The sequence below is a fragment of the Callithrix jacchus genome, chromosome 9, assembly GCF_049354715.1.
Source record: "Callithrix jacchus isolate 240 chromosome 9, calJac240_pri, whole genome shotgun sequence".
Lineage (NCBI taxonomy): Eukaryota > Metazoa > Chordata > Mammalia > Primates > Cebidae > Callithrix > Callithrix jacchus.
Genome location: NC_133510.1, coordinates 95,909,776 through 95,936,363, shown reverse-complemented (window position 1 = coordinate 95,936,363; position 26,588 = coordinate 95,909,776). Strand labels below are relative to the sequence as shown.

General features: G+C 41.9%; 1 pseudogene; it reads right to left on the bottom strand.

The window, feature by feature from the left end:
* Positions 1-2,066: 2,066 nt before the first annotated feature.
* LOC100401638 (protein Aster-A-like) lies at positions 2,067-12,382 on the bottom strand (annotated as a pseudogene).
* Positions 12,383-26,588: the final 14,206 nt, after the last annotated feature.

Here is a 26,588-nt window from a genome sequence, read left to right as displayed (position 1 = left end):
GGGATTGGAGAAGAAAGAAAAAAATCTGTAACTGGGCCAGGGGCGGTGGCTCACACCTGTGATCCCAACACTTTGGGAGGCTGAGGCGGGTATATCACTTGAGTCTACGAGTTCAAGACCAGCCTGAGTAACAGCAAGACCCCATCTCTACAAAAAAAAAATTAAAAAATTAGCCAAGAATAGTGGTGCAAGCTGTGTTCTCAGCTACTTGGGAGATGAGGGGGGAAGATCCCTTGAGCCTGGTGAGGCAAGGTTTCAGTGAGCAGAGATCGTGCTGCTCCACTCTAGGCAATAGAGTGAGATTTTTGTCTGTAACAATTAGACTGAGATTTAATCTGTAACTGGTTGTGATCAATTAGTTGTAAACACCACTGCACTCGGACCAGCCAGGAATCTTTCTGATCACACACATTTTTTCCTAAACTGAGGATGCTGAATATGAATTCACGTTTGCTTTGTCTCAGTCATCACTGAGAGCATCCATGATTGTAGATCAGGTGCAAATGTGGATTCAGGAGTAGATGGCGTGTGACAGAGGTCTGCCAACTTGGTCACGGGCCTTCTACTAACAACCCTTCTGTTCTCTCTTTTATTTAACCACCTACTGCAGGGAGTGCAAGGCTGTGTGCTGTCTTCCGGCTGACAGCAGAACTCTCCTGCCTTCTGCCTCTTCCCCAACCCCGACATGTCCTCTCTTCTTTTTATGGGCAAGAGTGTCTCCGGTTCACTTCGGTTTTTCATTACGATCTTGCAAACTTTTGCAATTAGTTGCAAATTTTTGTCAATGCCTCTTGTATTTTGTACTCACTTTCCCTTTTTGGTATCTCTCTGAAGTCCTGTTACTTGTCTTATACTTCTTCCCAATCTTTTGAGAGGATTGTATTTTTGTAGATATCAACAAACAAGCACAATATTCTCCTTTCTGGCAAACTGACCCAGGACAGAACACCAGGGGCAACCCACCAATCTTTTGACCCTCCCTGACTTCATAGCTTGATGGTCAGTGCCAAATGACTTAATAAATAGGGGACACCAGCCATGCAGTAGTCAGAGAGAGCGAGAACAAAAAAAAGGGAGAGAGAGGGGAAAGAAACTTCAGCTTTGAGAAACTTAAAAATTGACTTGGAAATAATCAGCTTTAATTTTACCTAAATGTACCCTTTATGTCATCTGGAAAAAATAAAATCTTATTTGCAATTACCTATGGGGAGGCATCATAATTTTTTCAGTACCAGGTATTCAGGGACTTTCACTTTAAAACTAAGGATATTTCTTTATTGGCTTGCATAATCACTTCCTGTGATACAGGAAATACTGATTATTTCCTGTATCACAGACACTGTGAGGAGGGGATTTCCTCATAGTTAGCCCTATTTTATTAATGAGAAAATTAAGATGTAGCATAGTTGTAACCGGATACCAAATGATGGGGCTAGGATGAAACCCAGGACTGTGACTCCTACGGTCAACCTTTGCCATGCTGACAGTGTGATTCCCAGTCACTGTCTTAGAAATATGAATTTATTTGTCAGTTTTTCTAGGGTTACATAAGGCCCTGAGAGGTGAAACCCTTAAACTGGAAAGTTAGAAAAATGGGTGAATATTCGGATTGCCACTTCAAAAGGGCAGGTCCTGGCTGAAATCTGGGCATCTAAGACTGGTGGGGGGCAGGTGATAAGTAGTGGGAATCAGTAGAGACAGTAAGAGAGGGCTTGTATGATGCATCTGATCTTTGGTGGGAAATGGGGATCAGTTCTTGTATGCATTTTTTTTCACTTCTGACCCTTTATTGGGGAACTGTTGGCCCCAAATAAATATAATACATTAAACCCAGAGCTGAGGGAATCGTGCACCCCAGAAGGCGCCCCCCACAACCTCAGCCAGGTGAAATAAGTTAGTGGGGGGCCTGCCTGAGGCCAGGCCAGCTCCCTGGGATAAAGTGCATCTCAGTTCCATGGCCCCCATGTCTGCGCAGCCCCCGTCAGGCCGTCAGGAGGGGCGGGCGGGAGATGCCTGGTGCTCACACTGTTCCAGCAGTGGCCGCCAAGGCTCTGTATGTCCATCTGTCCACGTGGGGGAACAGCTGCGTGACCAGGGTCCTCAGGAGAAGCTGTCATTGGGCCGGGGCTGGGCGTCGAACGGAGGGTCTGAGACTGTGATGCCTTGGTGAAGCTTTTCCAGCGAGAACTTCATCTCGTCCAGGAGCTCCACGCAGGATCTGCCTCCACTTGTGCACCTTCACGCTGTGGAACTGCTTCTGGAGCGCCAGGATCTCCGCCCACTCTGTGACCGTCTGGGGGATCGTGCCCTTGGCCAGGGCCAGGCTGTGCCAGGACTCAAAGGTGTGGGCCGTCCTCTCCAGGGACCAGAGGTGGTGGAAGAGCAGGACGTTGAGGGCAATGAGGATGATAAGGACAATGCTGATGAGAACCAGGGCACTAGGGATGCCTGCTCCGGGGCCCTGGTCTACAGACGGCTCGGAGAAGCCGGAGCTGAGGGAGCCCGAGGTGTGCATGCCGGCCTGGGCGCAGGGGTCGGGGTCTGCGTGCTGCGGCCCGTCCCCGTGATCCCGCCAGCTCAGGGGCCCCTTCCGCCGCCGCAGCCCAGATAGCAAGCCCCGGCATCCTTCCCGCCTTCCTCCAGTGACAACTTCTCAGCCTTGGCGAGCTCTCGCTCCAGATGGTGGAAATAGTCTTCAATGCCACGCCACGAGTTCTTCTCAATGAGCGACTTCACCAGGCTCCACGGCTGCTTTCGGTAGCGGATCTCAGAGGACACTCGGAGCCTCGCCTTGTTCCGGGCCAGACCCAGGATGCAGTAGCGGTGGGCAGTGTTGAAGTAGTCCTGGTAGGGGATGCCCTGCGTCAGCACCTCGGAGTCCACCACACACCCGCCAGCCTGGGGCCGCGCCGGAACAGCGTCTGTGTCTCCACCACAGAGGCGCTCTTGGGGCCCAGCGGGTTGCTGATGGGGATGGTGTACGTCAGCACCCGGCGCTGGTGGCACTTGCTGTCCCCACTCCAGGGGCTCAGGGTCACATCTGTGAACTTGCACTGCTGCAGAAAGCCCCGGAGGAAGGGCGAATCCGAGAAAAGCATCTGCTGGAGCCGCTCAGCGCCTACATGGAAGACGGAGTTGAGGAGGAGGCGGCTGGAGAGGTCGGGAAGCAGGGCGGCCAGGTCCGCTGCAGACAGCGGGAATGGAGTCCCATCACGCTGCTAATAAAGACATACTGGAGACTGGGTAATTTATATAAAAAAAGAGCTTTAGTTGGCTCACAGTTTCACACGATTAGGGAGACCTCAGGAAACTTACAATCATGGCGAAAGGGGAGGCAAACACGTCCTTCTTCACATGGTGGCAGGAGAGAGAATGAGAGCTGAGCAAAGGGGGATGCCCCTTATAAAACCACCTACCAAGAGCAGCTCAGCCATAGAGACCCCCACCCAGGCGGCGCTGAAGAAATTGAGAGGCAGACACCCAGATAGAACAACAAAGTGGGACTGTCCGAGGGCCAGTAGCCTTCTGAGCTGAGAGCCTCAGGGGCTGACAGCATTCCAGGGTGAAGGCCTTGAGCAGACTCTAACCCACACATTTATTCTCTCTGAACAGGTGATTATTATCAACAAACAGATGTTTGGTATTTTCTCATAACACAAAATATGCCAAGTAGGCAGCTGGTGCCCGCTTACCACTGATCACAGAAAAACTAAAAAGTATTCTCCGTGAGGGAGCCACGAGGGCAGGGTCAGAGGTCTTAAGGAATTGTTTTAACCAGTGTATGATATTTATATATTTTCCTCCCACTTTGGAATATTCCAAGTAGTTTTCTACTTGGTGGGGCAGCGGCTAGGTTTTCCTTGCCATCGTTCTTCCTAGCAAACAATATATTCTATCATACACTCAGCAACACTCAGCTTTTCTCAACAACTTAATATTTCTCAGCAACCATGGCATTTGTGTGAACCCACTATCACGAGAACAGTATGGGGGAAACCGCTCTCATGATTCAATTATCTCCATCTGGTCCCCCCTTTGACACGTGGGGATTATTACAATTCAAGATGAGATTTTAGGTGGGGACACAGCCAGACCATGCCAGTTCTTCTGCATCCATCACCACCCCTGAGGAGGACCACTGAAGTGGCCAAGGATTCCACTGGGCAGTGAGAGAGGGGTGCAGCAGGCTTTCAGTTTGGTTAAGGCTCTGGTGGCTGTGAGGTGTGGGTTCATAGGACTCTCAAGTCCTGATATCTTTTGTTTCCGGATGGTGCAGTAAGAGGGACTGGGGGCTGTCTTCTGTCTGTGTAAATGATCCAAAGGAGAAGTCATGGTGGGGCCCAGGGAAAGGACCATCTAGGCTACCACAAGGCTGGGTAAAAGATGTCCTTAGTGCTCACTTTTAATTTTTTAAATTTCATTTATTTTTTTTTTTGAGGCAGAGTCTCACTCCATCACCAGGCGCCAGGCTGGAGTGCAGTGGCACGACCTCGTCTCACTGCAACCTCCGACTCCCGGGTTCAAGCAATTTTCCTGCCTCAGCCTCCCAACTAGCTGGAACTATAGGCATGCACCACCACGCCCAGCTAATTTTTTTGTATAGAGACGGAGTTTCACCATGTTGGCCAGGATGGTCTCGATCTCTTGACCTCGTGATCTGCCTGCCTTGGCCTCCCAAAGTGCTGGGATTACAGGCATAAACCACCACACCCGGCTGAGTGCTCACTTCTTAAAAAAGTTATTTTAATTTATTATCATTTCTGAACACTGTTGGTGACCATTATTATTATTTTACCATGGTAAAATATAATGTACAATTCATCATCTTAGTTATCTTTTTTTGAGACAGGGTCCCACTCTGTCACCCAGACTAGAGTGCAGTGGTGTGATCTTGGCTCACCAGAGCCTCGACCTCTGGGCTCAAGCCTCCCACCTCAGCCTCCCTAGTAGCTGGGACTACAGATGTGCAGCACCGTGCTCGACTAATTTTTGTATTTTTTGTGGATATGAGGTCTCACTATGTTGCCTAGGCTTGCCTCAGACTCCTGGACTCAAGCGATCCTTTTGCCTGGGTCTCCCAAAGTGTTGGGATTACAGGCGTGAGCCACTACGCCTGGCCACCTGGCCATCTGAGTCATTTTTTTTTTTTAACTGAGATGCAGTTTTGTTCTTGTTACCCAGGCTGGAGTGCAATGGCATGATCTTGGCTCACCGCAACCTCCGTCTTCTGGGTTCAAGCAATTCTCCTGCCTCAGACTCCTGAGTAGCCCAGCTAATTTTTGTATTTTTAGTAAAGATGGAGTTTCACCATGTTGACCAGGATGGTCTCCATCTCTTGACCTCGTGATCCACCCACCTCGGCCTCCCAAAGTGCTGGGATTATAGGCATGAGCCAGCGTGCCTGGCCCATCTGAGTCATTTTTAAGTGTGCAGTGCAGTGGTTTTGAATACATTCATATTGTTATGCAACCATAACACTAAAAATTAGTGATGTTGAGCATCTTTTCCCGTGCTTAGTGGTCATTCGAATACCTTCTTTGGGGAAATGTCTGTTCAGTTCCTTTGCCCATTTATGAATTGGGTTGTTTTCCTCCGCCCTCAGTCTTGCCATGTGTATGGAATTGATATCAGATCACCAGCACTCAAATCCATTTTCTCGGACCTGAAGCGGCAGGAAGAAGCGGCAGGAAGAAGCGGCAAGGACTTAGGCTCCTGGGTTCCAGCTCTCTTGCTCTCCCTGGCTCATCAGGCTGATATCCCCACGAGTGACAGGAAAGCCTGGAAGACCAACTTCCCCTTCTTTAACAATCCTTTTACTCAGGGTCAGCCCAGAGTGGCAGGTTCCGGGTACCACCTAACACATCTGATTTAAGGTGAAGAGTGATGTGGTTAGAATTGGCCAGCACTTTGACGGCTGCTAATATAACCTTTAACATGTGTATTAAAATGAATACTCAGCTTAGTTCAGTCTTTCACTTCCTTTTAATACTTGAAAAGCTACGTTTTGTTTTAAAGTTCCCCTGAAAGGCTGTAGTGGGTGAATTTATTCTTCTGCTTGACTGCATTTGGACCCTTAAGTAACAGCCACCTTGAAACTGAAACTGGAAAACCTCCAGGTCTCCGGCCAAAAGAAGCAAAGGTATGTTCTGAGATTTATTAAATAATTACCCACTTGTTGACATGTTATGGGCGGGAGAAAAAAGCTGAGGAGTTGGCACACATGAGTAGAGATTAGTAAGAATATTGAGTCATGAGGGTTATAAACGTGATAGAATATTTTGGTGTTACTGACCTTTGACTCAGGACAGTTGAACCAAGGGACGTGGGCTTCAGACTCAATCTAGCCTTGACTTGGTATATCTTTATACTGACCTCAGTGACCACAGCCAACTGTGATCCTGTCGTCTGGAGCGTTCACAGCAATGACTTGAAGGGAAGAGAATAAGGACTGAGAAACAAAACTTGGACTTCGTGGGCCTTTGTGACACCCCATCTGCAGTTGGTCTGAATAGCACATAGGGAAGGTTTCCTAATGTAGTACTGCTCTGGGACTAATTTGACTCAGAATGCTGGGGAGGGAGGATGTTTCGCTTGGTGATACCTTCCATCAGTGTTCCAAACTTCAGCCATCGGTGCCTCTTTTGAAATTTGTCATGCTGTGTACCATAACTTACTTAATACTTTGCAGTGCCTCCTTAACTTAAATACTTTTATTTTAAAGTAACTTCTACCGCTTGATGTCCTGGACTGCCTAGCTTGGTCAACACTGTTACCATCTGTTGGGTCATCCAGGGCAGAAACGTGAGTGTTATCCTAGACTTCTCACTTTGCTTAAAGCCCACACCCCATGTTCTATTAACATTGTCTCCTGGCTGTGCATGGTGGCTCATGCTTGTAATTCAAGCACTTTGGGAGGCCCAGGTCAGTGGATCGCTTGAGGTCAGGAGTTCAAGACCAGCCAGGTCAACATAGTAAAACCTTGTCTCTACTAAAAATACAAAAAATTAGCTGGGCGTGGTGGCACACACCTCTAATCCCAACTACTCAGGAGGCTGAGGCAGGAGAATCGCTTGAACCTGGGAGGCAGAGGTTGCAGTGAGCCGAGATCGCACCACTGCACTCCAACCTGGGGGACAGAGTGAGTAAGACTCCATCTCAAAAAAAAAAAGTCTCCTATGTACAGTATGAATAGATAATTATCATCCAAAGTAGGGCATTTTGGGGAGCAAATGGGACACTATTAATAATTATACCCAGGGTATAATTATTATACCCTATCTGAAGCAAATGGAGCTGTAAAGTAAACCCATCTGTACAGTCTTGACTCCTCTTCCCACTGCATCCTTCCCACTATCACTGCCTTAGTTCAGCCCTTCAAAATTATTTGCTTAGACCAGTGCAGTAACTTGCTACTGTTTCCTTGACTTCAATCTTAGTCCTTTCCAACGTATCTTACACACTGCACATAAACATTTAATATAGCCCCCTTTTCAAACCCCTCAGTGTCTGCCCAGAATTTCATGATGCATTTCAAATTCCTTAGTGTGGCTTATGAGGCTACTCACAGATTCGGTTCCTTCTAGCCTTCCAGCCTGTTTGTTCATTTATCTATTCCTCCATCCACATTTATTGTCACTGTGGGTGGTACAATGTGAGGCTCCAGGAATATAATAAGACGGGTGTTTGCCCTCAAGATATTTATAGTGGAGTAGAGAAACAGTCAAGGGAATGCTGTAGCAATATGTGTCACGGTGAAGCACTGCGACCTATGGTCTGACTACTCAGGGTGTGGTCCAGGGACTAGCAGCATAAGCATCACTTGGGAGCTCTGTAGAAATGCAGAGTCTAAGTCCTAGGGCAGTGGCTCAAATCTGTAATCTTGGCTTTGGGAGGCTGAGGCAGGAGGATCACTTCAGGCCAAGAGATTGAGGCCAGCTGGGCAACATAATAAGACTTCATCTCCATAAAAGAAAAGAAAAGCTTTAAATTAGCTGACATGGTGGCACACATCTGTAGTCCTGGTTACTGGAGAGTTAAGGCAGGAGGATGGATGGCTTGAGCCCAGGAGTTTGAGGTTTCAGTGAGCTATGATTGCACACTTTGCTCCAGCCTGGGTGACAAAGTGAATGAGAAAGGAAGAAAGGAAGAAAGGAAGGAGGGAGGGAGGGGGGGAGAGAAGGAAGGAAGGAAGGAGAGATAGACAGAAAGAAGAAAGAAAGAAAGAAAGAAGAAAGGAAGAAAGAAACAAAGAAAGAAAGAAAAGAAAGGAAGAAAAAAAACCAGAATCTTAGGGCCCCAAGCCAGGCTCAGTAAATCCGAATCTGCATTTTAACAAGATGCCTAGGTGATCGGAGCGAATGTCAGTTTTTGAAGTCCTCCTCTATGGGACCACACTAGTTGAAGAACTTGATTTAGATCCCCAGGAGTAGTCATGCCTGGCAAGAGACTTGGAGGAGATGGAGTTTGCTAAATGAAGGTGAGGTGGGAAAAGGCACATGTCCTGGAGGGATTGGCATGTGCTTTGGCACGCAGGCAAAAGAGGATGTGCTGTTTGCGGGAAGTTACAAGTCGTTCCCTATTTTGGGAACGGAAATTGCTGATGGTGGCCTCATTTAACTCAGAGATGCTGTCAATTGAAGGAAAAAGTTTGATCAAATTTGATACCTCCATCTCGTCTTCGAGCTGATCCTGAAACAGTGACTAAGAATGAGTACTTTGATTCATAAAGACAAAGAACAGAACAGAGGGTACCTGGGGTTGGGGACGGGGAGATGGGGAGTTATGGCTTAATGAATAAGGGTTTCTGTTTGGGGTGGTGAAAACATCCTGGAAATGGGTAGTTGTACAACATTATGAATGCCACAAAATTGTAAATACTTCAAAATAATTAAAGTGGCAAATTATATATATATATATTTTACCATAATTTTTAAAAATAATAAGTACTTTGGAGTCAAGATCTAAGTTTCAAGACCTACCATTTCCTTTCTGTCTTGCCTCAGTCAAGTCAGATAACATCTTGGTGCCTCAATATCCTTATCTGTGAAGTGGGAATAATGCTGGCACCTGCCTTGTAGACTTGTTATGAGGATTCCGTGAAGCGATGCCTGTAAAGCACCTGGAAGCTTGTTGGTGATCCTTATGCCATTAAAGCTTGAAATGCCCAGCCTTAGCACATTGCCTGGCACAGCCAGAGGTGCGGTTGCTGTTATATCCCTTCCACCTCCTCTTCGACTGCATACCCTCAACTGTCTTCTCCCTGTACAGCAGGAATGTTCAACTCTGGCTGCCCATTAGAATCACCTGGAGAGCTTTTTAAAGCCCTGTTGCCTGGAGCAATTAAAACAGAATTTCAGGAGGTCATACAGAAGCATTATTATTTCAGGTGATTTCAATGTGCAGCCAAAGCTGAGAAACACGGTTCTGTAGCAGCAGCTTGCAAACTTTAGTGTGCATCAGAATCACCTGGAGGGCTTGTTAAAACTCAGTCTATGGGACCTGCCCGAGAGTTTCTAACTTCGTGGATACACTACAACTCTCCTTCCTTCACCATCTGTGTGGCTGCCCCTCCTTTTATTTGCCATCTGTATCTCTTTACTCTCTTCCTAATAACCTCTTCCAGACCCATTACTGAAATCTTTTTTGAAAAGATTTGCCAGTAGGTGTCTTTATGCCAGTGGGGTCGATATTCTCAAACCTGTTCCGCTTTAGTCACAGTTGACCATGTCTCAAAATCCTCCTCCTTTGAGTTCAGAGCTGCCACTCTCGGAGTTGTCCTCATTTCTCTTTCCTTCTCCCTCCTCTGCTTGGAACTTGTGACTCCCATGACCATTCTTTGGGTCCCGATATTTATCCCTTAAAAAGAGCACAGTCTTAAGTGTGAGACAGATGTGGGTTTATGTCTTGTTTTTGGGCAATTCAAACTCTGAGCCTCATTTTTCTCACTGGGAAGTCATGGGTGATAATAGTATCCCTATAAATAATACATCCCTGACACATAACACTCAACAACTAGCTATTACAGTGTTTCACGTTTAAGAACATTGCAAAATCTTGACCTCAGAGAGAATTCCAGGGGTAGAGGGACTGGCCCAAGGGATGCAAAGGGCATAGCTGGGAATACAGAAAGCACAGCATGGAGGAACAAAGCCAGCATTTACCAAAAGCAAGGAGATGATTCCAAGAATTTTCCAGGAGACCTGGGGAGACAGCGAAGTGACTGATGGGATGTGATAAGAAGAACTGACCAAGAGACTCCCTATGACAGCATTAAAATCTGGGCCTTCTGAACACAGGGAGGGTGTTACTAACGGCACTAGGATGGCCCCAGAAGAAATGCACAAGGGGATTTCAACCCCATAAGTGTGGAACTCAGTCACTTTGGCAGGAAACAAAGTGATAAGAACCTGTTACAGTTTGCACCATCAATTACAGTCCATGCAAAACATGACCGTGGGGTGTTGCACAGAGCTCTCATTACAAGACAAGTTCTCTGCGTGCTGTTTCCCGTCGATGATGTTATTCAGCAGGATGGCTCACATGTTGAAACTTGAAACTCCTTGGGTGAAAAAACATCCCTCTGCAGGCTATACCAGATGTTACTTGTTGTAGCTCCTCAAGCCCCCCAAAATGAGTTAATCCTTGAAGGACATTATTTTGAACTTGCATCAAACTCAGAGGCTTTTATCCAACAGGCCATGGCAATTAAAAACAAGGCTATCAGAAGAGCTGTGGGTGGTAGTCCTGTCTCTGAGAAAGGAACAGGGCCACTGGCTGACGGCCGCATTCCAGAACGCCTCCAGATGCAGAGGCCCTCACTTAGTGTGATGTTGTGAAAATACCGCACTTTAAACACATGTATCATAAACAAAGCTTCCTCGCCCTTTAAAGACCTCACAGAAGCATCACTCCAAGGCACTTCTCTTCTGAATGCTCCAGGCCTTGCTGACCTCAGTTACCTTGAAGTTCTCTTACCCTCATCACCCACAGCACACAGGTTACCACTTAATATTCTTGCGATACATAGTCTCCTTTCTCCAGTTATATGGTGAGTTCCTAGACATCCTAAACCCGTTACATTTGATATTCCTCTGTCTCTCTGAATGCCTAGCACTCTAAGAGGCACATAATTTAAAAAGAGTCATGTTCTTCCTTGCACGCCTGAAATCTAGCACAGCACCTGGCATGTCGCAGATGCTCAAAAAGCAAATAGGTGGTTATTAAATGAGTGAAATTGTTGATTGATAGCCTGGTTGAGTCGGCATGAAAAGGTAAAGGGAAGATTCAGCAGGCATCTTATATTGTTTACCCAGCACCTCACTCCTCTCCTTCCAGAAGTTTCCCTCACCCAACCCCATCTTTGTGTCCGCCATAGGAGCTGATGCAAACTGCTTCAGTGAGTTCTTTTTTGGGACTTTTTGACTTGGAACTAGAGACAATGTTAAGATAGTGTCTTTCTAGTGACCAAAGCTATGTGGATGTACCAGTAAATTTAGGAGCTATTGCCCCCATGCTTTTCGCTACACAGAGAAGGCTCATCTCCAGCTGGAGTGAAGAATGAAGCTAATTCTGCAAACAGAAAGTTTTCAAAACTCCTCATCCTCATTTGTGGTTTTAATAAGCACCTTTTTGCCTCCCCCCATACCCAGGGCTAGTGTATTACCAGATACAGAGGAGGCATGTATCGTACCTGGATGCTAGTTTCTGGTAGCTTGGGTCTTTGCTTTTCATTTTCAACAGATTTTTTCCATATGTGCATTTGTTGAGAAGCTCAGATGCCTGGGGCTGCAATGCCATCTGTGTATAATGAAAAACATTTATAAAGACTTTCCAAAGTGCACAAAGGGTGATGGGCTCTCTGAACAGAAGCCATGGACTTCACACCAAAATACGGTCTCTGTGAGCAAGGGCAATGGGAAAGAGCCTTTGCACAGTTCTGTGGTAGAGAAAATGGTTATAGAGACCAAATGGTGTTCATGTTTTCTGAACCTCAAACCAGGGCACATAGCATATGAGGGAATTTATGGAAACAATAGGACAGCTTGTTTGATGTTGAGCAACCAGCTTGACATTGCTGGTTACCGTATTTATAGAGCTAATCTTTAGCATCAAGACCTACTCTGGACAGCCTGGTTTATTTACTGCCACTCAAAGAGCCCATGCTGGTTTTATCCTTGGCATATGCCGCAAAGTTCTGAGTGTCAAAGAGTTCCTCCTTTCTTTTTATGTTTTCCATTCACGTCCTATGCATCCTCGAGGTCCAACTTCTTACCTCCTCCAGAAACGACTGTTCCATCTGATCCGCCACACCTGGCATTTCTAAGAATGGCAAAGACATGTCATATAACCACATACCCACACTCCACACATCCGTGACCGACATCACTAATTGATGTTGGGGCTCCTTCCTTCTGTAGCTGGCAAAGCCCTCAGAATTCTTCCCAACACAGCTCTGGAGGCAACCGCTAAAGGCTGACTGGAGTTCTGTGAAACCTAGTTGCAGTCTCTCATCTGTTCCCTTAGATTGCTACTGAAAGTTTCTGAGCGTGTTTGTCTTCTTTCTCTAGCTGAGCTGAGTCCCTGAGGATGGCGACCAGGCCTCAATGGCCCTAACAACAACAATAATAGCAGTGGGGAACATTTATTGAGTACTTATATGTCCTGCACTGTGCTGGCCATTTAACACGTATTATCTAATGGAATCCTCAGCCCATTCCTCTGGAGAAGGTATTATTATCCCCACTTTATAGATGGGGAGTCTAGATCTTAGAAGATAATAAGCAACTTGTCCAGTTGTACAGTCAGAATGTGGCAGAACCAGAACTTGACCCCCAAATATTTGCTCTTACCCAAAGTGGTGCATTATCTTGACCTCCTTTGTATATGTGCATAGTAGGTGCTTATTGCAAATTTGTTGAATAGTAGATTTTTAGAAAGCAATGAAGTTCTTCACAAAAGAAAGAAAGAAATGGAATTGAAAATACTGGAAGCAAATTCTCCTCCCCAAGGAGTCAGAGCATTCTTGAAAGAGGTTTACTGAACTTTCCCAATATTCTTGGCTAAAAGCAACATCATTCCCCATTCCACAAGTAAACACCCTTTGTGAATACAGAAATACTAAAGGTCAACTCCAGTGAATGGGAGGGATCCTGGTGAGGAAGTGGCCTGGGAGCCTCCTGACAGGGGCCCTGCAATGTCTACTACCTCCCAGTCACTGGCACCTCCCTGGGACTCAGTTTCCAGACTTGTAGAACAATTCATTTGGACTTGATTAGCACTTCCCAAGTGTGTTCCCTGGAATATTGGCCCTGCAAGAAATTCATGAGAAAAGTAGTTCTGTTGTCAAGCATGAATGGGAAATTGCATTTCCCTTGGGAGATACATGGTCCATATTAAATGCTCTGAGAAGGCCAGCAGGAAAGAAGCTCCTTATTTAATGTTACTTCATTCTTATTTAACCCAGCATTTCCTAACCCTCTTTGGTTTCACAGAATAACAGCAAATATCTCTCATAACGAATCCCATACTTGGTAAAACAAAACAGAACAGAACAAAACACACAATTGGCCGAATATATTCTAAGGACCCTCCCTCACATTCGGTAAGTTTATGAGATAATAATATAAGTTCACTATAAATGGCCCCTCAGTGAATTACAGGTGGAATCACAATTTTGAATTTTTGAGATGGATCCAAAAAGTGTAAGGGGTGTTTTAAGATAAGGAACCAAGCTTAGCAGTTCATGCTGCCTGGTTAGTTTCCCAATATGAACGACAGGGGGCACTAGGGGACTGTAGTAATGACCACCCCTCCACAAACTCAGCAAGAAAGGGCAAACCAAACAGAGGGAGGGATTTCAGCAATTTCTTTTCCAGCAGAATGGAAAGCTACTGAGAGCGAACTCCTTTCCCTTTCATGTTGCTGTCTGTCTTTCTGTTGGAGGAATACAATGAGATAGAATCAGGATGGGTAACACCTTTCTTGTGCTCTTCTCTTTATAGATAGAAAATCACATAAAGCAACTCTTTTCAACAACTGCTTGTCAATGGTTTGTTTTCACCTTGGGGCAACTAACTACATTCCACTGTGGAAGTTCTTATTGAAGAAACATCGAGCCTATGAGTTGAGAAATGAAGTTTTTCCTTCAGCAGCTTTCTCGTTTTAGAAGGGGAATAAATTGTACACGTGAGGAAAAGAACAAAATTCTTTTCGACATAAGTTCTTTGTAATTTAGGTTAATTTTGTATAGAAAGGCTATTGATTTTTGTACATTGATTTGTATCTTGAAACACTGTAACTGGTTTTCAGCTCTAGGAGACATTTAGAGGACTCTTTAGGGTTTTCTAGTTATTTTTGGGTTTTTAGGATCATGTCATCAGCCAACAGAGATAATTTGACTTCTTTTGCTTCTTTGTTTTGCCTAGTTGCTCTGCATAAGACTTCCAATAGTATGTCGAGTAGGCATGGTGAGAGTGGATGTGCTTGTCTTGTTCCACTTCCTAGGGAGAATGCTGTTGTTAATTTGAGATCTTCATATTGTTTTGATATAGGCATTTAGTACTATAAACTTTTGTTTTAACACTTCTTTTGCTGTATCCCAGAGGTTTTGGTAAGTTGTGTCTTTATTTTTATTTGTTTCAATATTTAAAAATTTTCTGCCTTTATTTTGTTGATTACCCAAAAGTCATTCAGGAGCAATTTGTTTAGTTTCCATGTTCTTCTGTGGTTTTGATTTCTAGTTTCACTTCATTGTGGGCTGAGAAGATGCTGGATATGATTTCAATTTGTTTAAAATTTATTGAGACTTGTTTTATGACCATTTGGTCAACTTTAGAGAATATCTGTGTTCAGATGAGAAGAATGTATATTCTGTGGTTGAGTGGAGTCTTCTCTAGATGTTGGTTGGAGTCCATTTAGTTGAGTCCAGTTTAAATACCGAGTTTCTGTGTTAGTTTTCTACCTCAATGATCTGTGCAGCTGCTTTTAAATATTTTTTCTTTCATGTTGACCTTGATTAATCTGATGAATCTGTTTCTTGGAGGCAGTCATCTTTTATAGTATTTTGTAGGTACTTTCTAAATTTCTTAAAGCTGGGGGACAACCTCTCTTACAAGATTATGAAAATTTTCCTGAATTATTCCCACAGATATGTTTTCTAACTTGCTTGCTTTTTCTTTTTTCTCAGGAATGCAAATAAGCTGTAGGTTTGGTCACTTTACATAATCTCATATTTCGTGAAGCCTTTGTTCATTTTCTTTAAGTTCTTTTCATTTTTATCTGGCTGGATTAATTTAAAAAACTGATCTTCAAGTTCTGAAATTCTTTCTTCTCTTTGATGTAGTCCACTGTTAACGCTTCTAGCTGAAGAAATTGTGAAACTCCTTTAGTGAGTTTTTCAATTTCAGCAGATCTATTTTTTTCTTACTATCGCTATCTCATCTTTTATATCCTATTTTTTTCTGATTTCTTTGTATTTGATTTCAACTTTTCCTTGCATCTCATTGAATTTCCTTAAAATCAATATTTTAATTCTTTGTCCTTTTAGCCACTTCAATCTGGTTAGGATCCATTGGTAGAGAGCGAGTGTGATTTTTTTGGAGGAGGCACGGCATTCTGGCTTTTTGTACTGTCAGAGTTCTTGCACTGATTCTCATCTGAGGGAGCTGTCATTTCTTATTTTTGAAATTGCTATTGTTTGGATGAGACTTTTACTTTTTCCAACTTGTTTTTTTCCCTTCAGGGCGTGACTGTGATTTTTTTCTGTGTATGATCCTTTGGTTTCATTTCTGGGTGCTTCCAGGAAGCCACAGTTCTGGATAGGTTCCTCGGTAGTGGATGACTTCTGTGCAGTGGCTTTCTCATATTCTGCTGGTTGTAGTGATATGATGAAGGCAGGCACTGACACATTATCTATCTCCTGCAGGGCTGAGGGAGCAAAGGTCACAGATGCTTATCTCGAGGACTAGCACTAAGCTTTTCTGGTAGCAGGTTTTTTATGTGGTGGTGAAGTTCAGGCTGCAGTTTTGCAGATGATGCTTAAGAGTAAGAGCGGGCTCTCTCTCAGGTATGCTGCTGTCAAGCAGAAGCCCCACCCTGACAGGGAGGTGGCAGGAACACATTGTGTTGGTGTGCACTGAGGTCTTCAGGAAAGGGGCGGGAGGTGTACCAACTCTTCTTCCTGAACTGGCAGGAATGTGTTCTGTTCCCCTGCCAGGCCCCTGTTGCAAGGCACAGGACTCTTGAGTTCGTCAAGACTTTGTCTTTTGATCCCTGGCCATAGGGTGGCTGTGGGCCATGATATACCCCCTGATGACTACCACTTAAATGGGCTTGGGGCAGAGCCTGTTCCTGGAGACCAGAGCAGGCAGGTTCAAGACTTGTCTCTCCTCTGTTGCTGGGGCACTGTCACTCTGTATAGGGAGGGCAGCTGGGCCCTTCTCTGCATGAAATCCTGAGCAGCACAGGCTTGCTTTCAGCAGGGGGTGGAACCGTCACAAAAAGCATAAAAACCCTTTTTGCCAGTGTATGCTCTCTGTGCTTGCCAAAACCAGAGTGAGTTTGGGGAAGTTTCTGGTGGTGGGATGGTGCAAGGAGGGAATCCTCAGGTAGGGCAACGTCTCACCACAGGTGCACAGCCAGTATGGAACCCGCCATCTCAGGTCATGTCTAATGGGAGTGCAGGCTGTCTGCATGGCCACCTGGTTCTAAACCACCAATTGTATAGCCCTGGGTTTGGGGGGCAGGCAGAGTCACTCTGCAACAGTTTGGCGGTCAGCAAATTGTCAGTGGGTGAAGGGGAGTGGAGAAGCCTTTCCATCTCTCCTTCCCATGAGGCACCAAGTTCCCTGGGGTCAATCTCTGAGAGACTCTTGCTGCTTTCCTTTTCTTTCCTCTTCCAGCTTCTTCCCTTGGATAGTCTCCCATTTATAATAAAAGGGGATATTTTTAGAAATAGAAAAAATATCATGATATAAAAATAAGCATATTGATAATCAAATATATATCAATAATTAAATGTTAATTAATTAATTTAAAAATTATATTTTATTCAGAAAACCATCATGTATATCAAGGATTAATTTTGCCATAATAATAATTAATCCTACCAAAAAATTCTGTAATTTACTAGAAAGGAAACTGTCATCGATTCATGAATTCATTTTAGTTTTTTAAATGTCTTACATTTCTACTTTTTGTTATGCCCTGTGCTAAATCCTGGGAATCCAATGATGACTAAGGTTACAATATTCATCCTTAAGCAGGTAACATTCAGTGCTAAGTACATTTTATTTAGAAACAAAAAATGATTGATAGTTGTTGTAGTTTATCCACATACACATATTTTCTCCTGCTTTTCCAGTTTTGATTTTGGATTATAATATCATTCTTGTGAGAGCTAAGCATAAAATCCTTGTAGTCAATAAAACACATTTAAAAGGAAAAATAAGCTACTTACAAAAATACAAAATAATTTCAGGCATTTTATATAAAGTTTTTTATTTGTTTTCAGAGCTAGAAAGTAAAATTGTCAAGTAATTTGCTATGTGCAGTGATCTACAAGGTGAATTTGGCACAGCAGTCTACCAATTTCTTATGGACCACCGTGCAGAATTCCTAAAGTTATAAGGAAATTTCAAGGACTGTCAAACATCTTTTTTTGGAAATCCCTGTTTTTAAGTGTTAGCATATCATACTGTGATGACTTACCATGACGAAACCCTAAGATACTTTGGTAGAACTTTGGTCTGATTCTTGGAACTAATGAGAGACCGCGAAACAAAAATGAAAAACGATGCTAGTTTTCACATCAGCATTCACAGTAAGCTCTGAATCCTCACGCTCAAATCAATCCAGAAATTGAGATGTCACATGGTTCCTGAGAGATCTGAAATTTTCCAGCTGACTAGTTTTAAATGGTAAATTTAATTTTACCCTTCAGTTGAATCTGAAATCATTTCAATTGAATAACATGTAAAGAACCGAATTGAAAATCTTCTAAAAATCATAGCTTTGGGCTTACTGAACATTTTTAGAATACTTGTTTTATTTTTAAAGGTCAATGAAAACCTAAGAGATCACATGGAGATTACACATGTTAAATAGTTGCTGAAGTTTAAATATAAATGGCTTAAGAATATACATGTTTCTGGAAATGTTGCTGTTAATAAATATCTGTTTTGTTCCAAGGAGCCTTTATACTGTGACCTCTTATTACATGTTCCTAAAATATATTATTAAGCTATTATATATATTTACCTTGATAAACAATTAATTTTTGAAGTCTTACAATGTAGGGCAGGGTATTAGGCGCTGGAGTCTCCAAAATAATTGAGATATTGTCCCTGTCCTTAATATGGTCACAGTGTCTCTGGATTTAATAAGAAAGACAAATGTGTCACTTGAAACCTATATTAAGCAAGGTCTTCTGCTCCATGTGGAATATATGTAGCTCACGTGTGAGCTAAAAATGTACACTCTTTCCTTAATTGCTCTGAAAAGGCAAAGTAAAAGGTATTAGGGCTTTTTTGGAAGTTTCAGGTAGATCGAAATATTGGCATAGCAGTAAGAAAACTATTATAATTTTCTTCTGTTTCTTGGAACACAGTCTTGTTTTAGGTTATGGTTACTTACTTTCCCTGATTCTCTAGGAGACTTGCTGCACAGGTTTCTGAGTGAGTACAGAGAGCCTGAGTATCATCATGCTGTAGCCATGAGTTCTCAAGCCCAAGCATACATTAAAATCACCTGGGGTGCTTTAAAAACTACCCATGCTCAGATCCCCTCCAGATTAGGTAAATCAAAATCTCTGGGGGTGAAGCTAGAGGATCACTGTGTGTTTTAAAATTCCCCACAGTGAGGATTTAAAACACACAGCTTTAGACATTTCCATATTTCCTAAACTGAATCAGATTACTAATGCATTCCAAAAGTGGGCTAGCTATTGTGTTACAACATGAATGAAATATGGAAAGCAGCTGAGTGTTTTGTCATGTTACAAATTACATAACTTTTACTCCAAATATCTCATCTGTCCTCCAAACTCAAATAGCCATGAAGGAATAGGTTAATCTCTTTAAATACAGCTGCAGTATTGGAAACTTAAGGTCCGCTTAGACTAACCTCTCATTCAATGTAGGTATCACATCTATAACAGTTAAGACTTCTGCTTATACACTGATTGTTCACTACCTCTCAAAGCAGCCTATTATTTTCATGGAGATTTAACTATCAGAATATTATTCTTTCTTATGTTAAATCGGAACACTTTTCTCTATGATTTTACTTATTAGTCCTTATATCAATATTCTTGAACATAGTGGTTCCTCCTTATCTATGAGGAATACATTCCAAGACCCTCAGTGGTTGCCTGAAACCTCAAATAGCACTGAATCCTATATAGGCTAGGTATTTTGGATCTGATAACCTAGTCAGTTACTAAGTGACTAACAATATGCTGTACAAAGAGACGATTCACATGCCTGAAAGGATGAAATGGGACTACGCAAGATTCAGTTACTATACTCAGAATGGCAAGTGGCACATAATTTAAAGCTAATGAATTGTTTATTTCTGGAATTTTCCATTTAATATTTTTAGAACATGGTTGACCATGGGTAACTGAAACTTCAGAAAGAAAAACTGCAAGTAAGGGATGACTATTGGATATGGACTACATACATCTTAATTTCATTGATAACTGGAAAGAGTTAATTTCAGATAACTGAAGAGTTACCAGAACTTCTTTGTCTCTTCTGCAGATGGGATATTCTTAGTAACTATTCCTGTTAGATGCCTGGTGGCTTAAAAATAAGGTTGCAAATTTTCTTACACGTTTTTTATAAGTAGATAGGACTTGACTTGAGTAACTCTAGGTGGATTGCGACTGAGAATATGACTGTAATAATGCTATATGAATTCCAAAGTTAGGTCATTTCAATTAATGTAGTTTCCTCCTAGTTCACTGGAATATTTGCTGTTGCATCTCTAATCCACTGAGTAAAAAGTGGGTATACTGAGACACCCATGCGGATGAAGCCACATGTGGATATTCCAGTCAACACTCCCAGCTGAGCTCACCTTCTAACCATCTTCACAAACCTACCCTCTGGATCAGCTGAATATCACTGAGTTTTCACAATCACTGCCACATGTCCAAATTCTCACTCACAAAATCATGAGCTATAATTATGTGACTATTGTTCAAGATCTAAGTTTGGGGTAGTCAGTTACTTAGCAACAGACCTGACACGAGGTGGTGTATTTGTTGTAATATATCTTACAACATCTTTTGACACACCCACATGAGCAAAAGTAATCTAAAAAATCTTATCTGTGTTTATATGCCAATGTCTGATATCACTTTAGCTTTGTAGTGGCAAACATTGACAAGTGGCAGGTGTTTATTTTTCTTATATTTTGTGGCCTCATTAATATGCCTATCTGAAGCTCTGCGTTATGAATTTGAATTCTGGTTTGCAGAAATAGAAAAGCAAGGAAAAAAAAATGGCCTCAACATTTAGCGTATTTTTCTAGACCTAATCTAGATGATGAAAAGCCATTGTCAAGTATTTTCTCAAATGACACAACTAAAAAAGGACATGTGATGTCAAGTATTTTCTTAACCTACCCAACTTGAAAATGTGAATAGTTTATCAATTTTGCTTCCTGATTTTTGGTATTGACATGTATGCTATATACAAGTGGCTGGTCATGAATAAGTTAAATATCAGTTAAGTTAGAATAACATGTCTCAAATTTAGTAAATAGGTTTTTACTAAATGTACCAAATACTTAGTCTAAGTATTTGGTACAATCAATTTTACAAAATATAGCAAAACTATTATTACCATATGGGATGTTGAATTTTGTTTCCCAACTAAATACTTTCATGAATACACAAACACACACGTACCCACACACACATGTTTAAATATCAGATTGGTGAAAAAGTAATTGTGGTTTTGCCATTACTTTTCATATTTAACACAGAATTTGTAGCATTGTTTTCTTATAGAAATGTCTTCTATTTCTAATTGTACCACTAGATGGAGCTCTTTAATAGAAAGTTGCCTGCCTCTTAAGCCGAAGACCTGCTTGAGTGGGTCAGGGGATAGTTTTTCCGTTATATATTCCTTTAGCAATATGAAAAATAATTAAAATACAAATAAAAGATCTAATAAAATTTTTTGAGAGTTAATCCACTCATCTAAGGAGAGAAAACATGTGACTATTTAGGCAGTATCAAATTCCAGAATTTTTTTCTATTGCTTTTCAATGAAAAATCTGAAACAATCCTCAGAAATATAGTCTAAAAAGTTTTGGTTCCTAGAAAATATGTCTCTTACTAGTGCAAAGATAATACTGTCATGGGTGTCCAGAGAGTATACATTCTATTCTTGAAAAACTAAATTCTGAAAAATTACAAAGCCAATGACAGACTTTAGAAAGATAAATGAGAATGTTTAATGGAACTTTTGTTGCAAGCATACACAGGTAATCAGCACAGTTATGAGCACTGTGTTGTCAACAAATGAATAGTCTTTGCTCGAGACACACGCTTTGATCTTTTTTCTCAATCTTTTGCATATAATTGCTGCATTTATCATGTGGCCAAGAGATATTAAAAACATAATAGAAGGAGATAATAAATGAAACTGGACTTTGTGGTCAAAAGCCCAGTACTGAGCAAGCCTGCTTTAATCCAGAAAATGCCTACTGGTTAGAGTTACCTTCACTCGCTCAGTGAAGGACTGATTCTAAACCATAATGAGGTTACACCCAGTGGAAAAATAAGATCCTTGCCAAGTTGTATTAGTTCATTTTCATGCTGCTGATAAAGGCATACCTAAGACTAGGTAATTTACAGAAGAAAGAGGTTTAATTGGACTTAGAATTCCACATGGCTGGAAAAGCTTCACAATGATGGCAGAAGGCAAGGAGAAGCAAGTCCTGTCTCACATGGATGGCAGCAGGCAAAGAGAGAGTGAGGAAGATGCCAAAGTGGAAACTCCTGGAAAAAACATCAGATCTCGTGAGACTTACTCACTACCATGAGAACAGTATGGAGGAGACTGCCCTTATGATTTAATTATCTCCTACCAGGTGCCTCCCACAACACATGAGAATTTTAGGAGTACAACTCAAGATGAGATTTGAGTGGAGGCACAAAGCCAGACCATATCATTCCAGTCCTGGACCCTGCCAAATCTCATGTCCTCACATTTTAAAACCAATCATGCCTTTCCCACAGTCCCCCAAAGTCTTAACTAATTTCAGCATTAACTCAAAATTCCACAATCCAAAGTCTCATCTGAGACAAGACAAGTACCTTTCACCTATGAGCCTGTAAAGTCAAAAGCAAGCTAGTTATTTCCTAGATACAGTGGGGGTACAGGCATTGGGTAAATACAACCATTCCAAATGGGAGCCATTGGCCAAAACAAAAGGGCTACAAGGCCCATGCAAGTCCGAAATCCAGTGGGGCAGTCAAATCTTAAAGCTCCAAAATGACCTCCTTAGACACCATGTCTCACATCCAGGTCACACTGATGCAAGAGGTGGTTCCCATGGTCTTGGGTGGCTCTGGCTCTGTGGCTTTGCATGGTAAAGCCTCCATCCCGACTGTTTTCACAGGCTGACATTGAGTGTCTGTGGCTTTTCTAGGTGCACAATGCAAGCTGTCAGTGAATCTACCATTCTGTGGTCAGGAGGATGGCAGCCATCTTCTCATAGCTCCAGTAGGCAGTGCCCCAGAAGGGACTCTGTGTGGGAGCTCATACCCCCACATTTCCTTTCCACACTGCCATAGCAGAGGTTCTCCATGAGAGTCCTGTCCTTGTGGCAAACTTCTGCCTGGCATCAAGGCATTTCCATACATCTTCTGAAACCTAGATGGAGGTTCCCAAACCTCAGTTCTTGACTTATGTGTACCCATAGGTTCAACACCATGTGGAAACTGCCAAGACTTGGGGCTTGCACCATATGAAGCCAAGACCCAGCTTCTATGTTGGCCCCTTTCAGCCATGGCTGGAGCAGCTGGGGCACATGGCACCAAGTCTCTAGGCTCCATACATCTCGGGGACCCTGAGCCCAGCCCACAAAACCACTTTTGTTTCCCAGGTCTTTGAACCTGTGATGGGAGGAGCTGCCATGAAAACCTCTGACATGTCCAGGGGATATTTTTCTAATTGTCTTAGGGATTAACTTTTGAGTCCTCGCTATTTATGCAAATTTCTGCAGCCAGCTTGAATTTCTCCTCAGAAAATGGGATTTTCTTTTCTACCACATTGTCAGGCTGCAAATTTTTCAAACGTTTATGCTTTGTTTTTTTCCTTTTAAAACTGAATGCTTTTAACAGCACCCAAGTCATCTCTTGAATGCTTTGTTGATTAGACATTTCTTTGGCCAGATACCCAAAATCATCTCTCTGAAGGTCAAAATTCCACATATCTTTAGGGCAGGGGCAAAATGCCACCAGTCTCTTTGCTGAAACATAACAAGAGTCATCTTTGCTCCAGTTCCCAACAAGTTCCTTATCTCCATCGGAGACCATCTCAGCCTGGACCTTATTGTCCATATCGCTATCAGGATTTTGGGGAAAGCCATTCAACAAGTCTCTAGGAAGTTCCAAACTTTCCCCTATTTTCCTGTCTTGTGAGCCCTCCAAAGTGTTTCAACCTCTGCCTCTTACCTAGTTCCAAAGTTGCTTCCAGATTTTCAGGTATATTTTCAGCAACACCCCACTCTACTGATAATAATTTACTGTATTAGTCTGTTTTGACACTACTGATAAAGACATACTCAAGACTGGCCCATTTACAAAAGAAAGAGGTTAAATTGGACTCTCAGTTCCAAGTGACTGGGGAAGCCTCACAATCAGGGCAGAAGGTGAGGAGGAGCAAGTTCCTTCATACATGGATAGCAGCAGGCAAAGAGAGAATGAGGAAGATGCAAAAGCGAAACCCTCTGATGAAAGCATCAGATCTCGAGAGACTTATCGAGAACAGTATGGGGAAAGCCACTCTCATGGTTCAAATATCTCTCATCAGGTCCCTCCCACAACATGTGGGAATTATGGGAGTACAATTCAAAATGAGATTTGAGAGGGGACACAGAGCCAAATCATATTACCAGCTAACCATTTATTCATCTTCCTGTAATCACATAATGTGTGCTCATTGAGGGATTACTGTGTGAAAGGCAGTCATGTAAGCTGATCTATTGATTACAAATTCTACACTGGAAGTATGAATAGAGTCTGATGGAAAACAGAGGAGGACTAGACAAAGGGTGCTGAGATTGGTAGCATATGGCCACATTTAGTGGGTGATATTTGAGCAGTCCCAGAAGCATTTTTAGGGGTGTTAGAGGAGGTGTTAAAGAAGGTAGAAAAGAAACTTTCACTGTATTAAATTGGCTGTGGCTATAAAGATAAACAAAATTTAGTACAGTAAGATTTGAAAATAAAATGTATGGCTAGATCATCATGGTCTCTACTGAGATCCCAGCATGGGCAAATCTAGATGGGAGACTCACTAGTGAGAGTTCTATAATGGGAATTCTACTTATTGTCTCTTGTTAGCTTGGAATATGGTTTTTATTATAAGTGCTAGAACTACAACCTATAAACCTGAGATGCTTTCTCACAAGACCAAAACTGCCTAAATATTTTATTCTTACAATCTCCTGTGATGTTTTCCATAAGATAGAAAAAGAAGAATAAATAGAATTTATGAAAATACTGGGGACACTTGAAGTCCAGATATGCCCACATGAGAAGAATCCATGTAGAAAAAATCTCCACCTGGAAAGAATGGAAGGGATTGAATGAGGGAATAGAGTCAGTGAGAACCTAAAACAGGCATTTCTTTGGCTGTGGAAACAGAGCAGAGAGCAACCCGAACAAGAACAGTTCTGCTAGTTTCTCATCATATAGAACTTTCTGAAAATTTTACTTTTAAAAGATGAGTTTAACTCACCCAGTTAAAAATACTCATGATTTTGTCTCCTGGTAGTGAGAAACATATTTGCAGGAGAGGCTGTCATGGCAGTGATGAGCTGAGCATGTAGCCTCAAGTATATTAAGAAGATGCAATTTCCCCTCACTTTAGGTTGGGGAGGCTCTTGAAACAGAGATTGAGTTTCTTAATTCTTGCATGATGAGGGAAGTCTACAAAAGAGGTGAATGGGGAAAGGGAAGCAGAGAGGAGCTTTAAGATGGGAAATGAGAGTCAAGCAGAAACTTGCAAACCTCAATTTTGTCTGTCTTAATGCTTTATGTTGAGTCCAATACTAATAAAATATTTGGTCTGTCTGTTTCCAAAAGCATCGCTCTTTTCATTATTAAACTTGATGGGAGACAGAAGTAATCACATCTAAAGGAAGAGAAGGAGAATAAAATATATGTTTTATATTGGCAGAAAATCTGGTTATTTTAGCACTATGGAACAAAAATAATTCAGAACAAAATTCACTCTTTTTAAAATTTTCATCCTTTAGATATATTTTTATATATAGGTACAAATATCTTTTAAGTTATCCTAAGTTCTAGTTCCTAATATTTATTAATCTACTATCCAAAATTCATTCAGATACTGTAATAGACTTCTTAAGAACACTAGGTTGGCTATGCATCCCTTGCTTTGAAGTACTTATAATAATTAGTCATCTATTTGCTTTCCTAGGAGGACAAAACATTAACTCTTCCACTATTCCTTTGCCTTGTGTTAATCCCTCAAACACAAGTAATCTCAAGTGGAAGTCTCATTCACTTCTGGCATCTTAATAGCCATCTGTGTAGCCACACTTTCAACCACAAGACTTTACAAAAAGGAAATGCTATTGGAATAAATATCTTAGAAAAACATAAAAAAATTTATATTTTCAATCACTTTACTTGTAACCATCATTTTTTTAATAGAGAAGAAAATATCACTTGGAAATAATCAATAATCAATAACCAATATTTCAAAATATCACTTTGAAATAATGGTTGTCCATTGACATCCCTCATACTTTCTGTCCTCTTCCCAGACTCTCCTGACAATACAATATAAATATGAGAAATGACATATTCTCATATTTATATTGAACTACATATGAGATTTAGTTCCTGTGCTGTGAGATAAGACCATTAACCCTTAATAAAAGAATCAAATTGTCATTCTTGCAAGAAACTGAAGAGTCTAGAACTTCCAATGTGTAAAGTTAAGAATAATGATCAGAAAGGAGAAAAGGGAGGAGGTGGAGCTGCTCAGTGGGATTTGTAGGTCACGCATTAAAACTAAAAATCTTGATTCACTGGTTTAGGGTCTTACAAATGTTTATTCTCTAGACAGAAAGTTAATAAATGACCTTCTATAATGCTGATATAATTTCTTCTGAGATAATAAAATTGCTGTTTGATACCACTGCCAATTTTTAAAATAATCTGCTTGTCTGAAATATCAGAATAATAATTAAGAACCACATCTTCAGAGATTTAAGTAATTTGATATTGGCAAGCATTTGTTAATGATAAAAAGTGTACTGAGTCTGTATTTGATAGTAGAAAATCTGCCATTAGTATTTAAGCCATCACTGTAACAGCT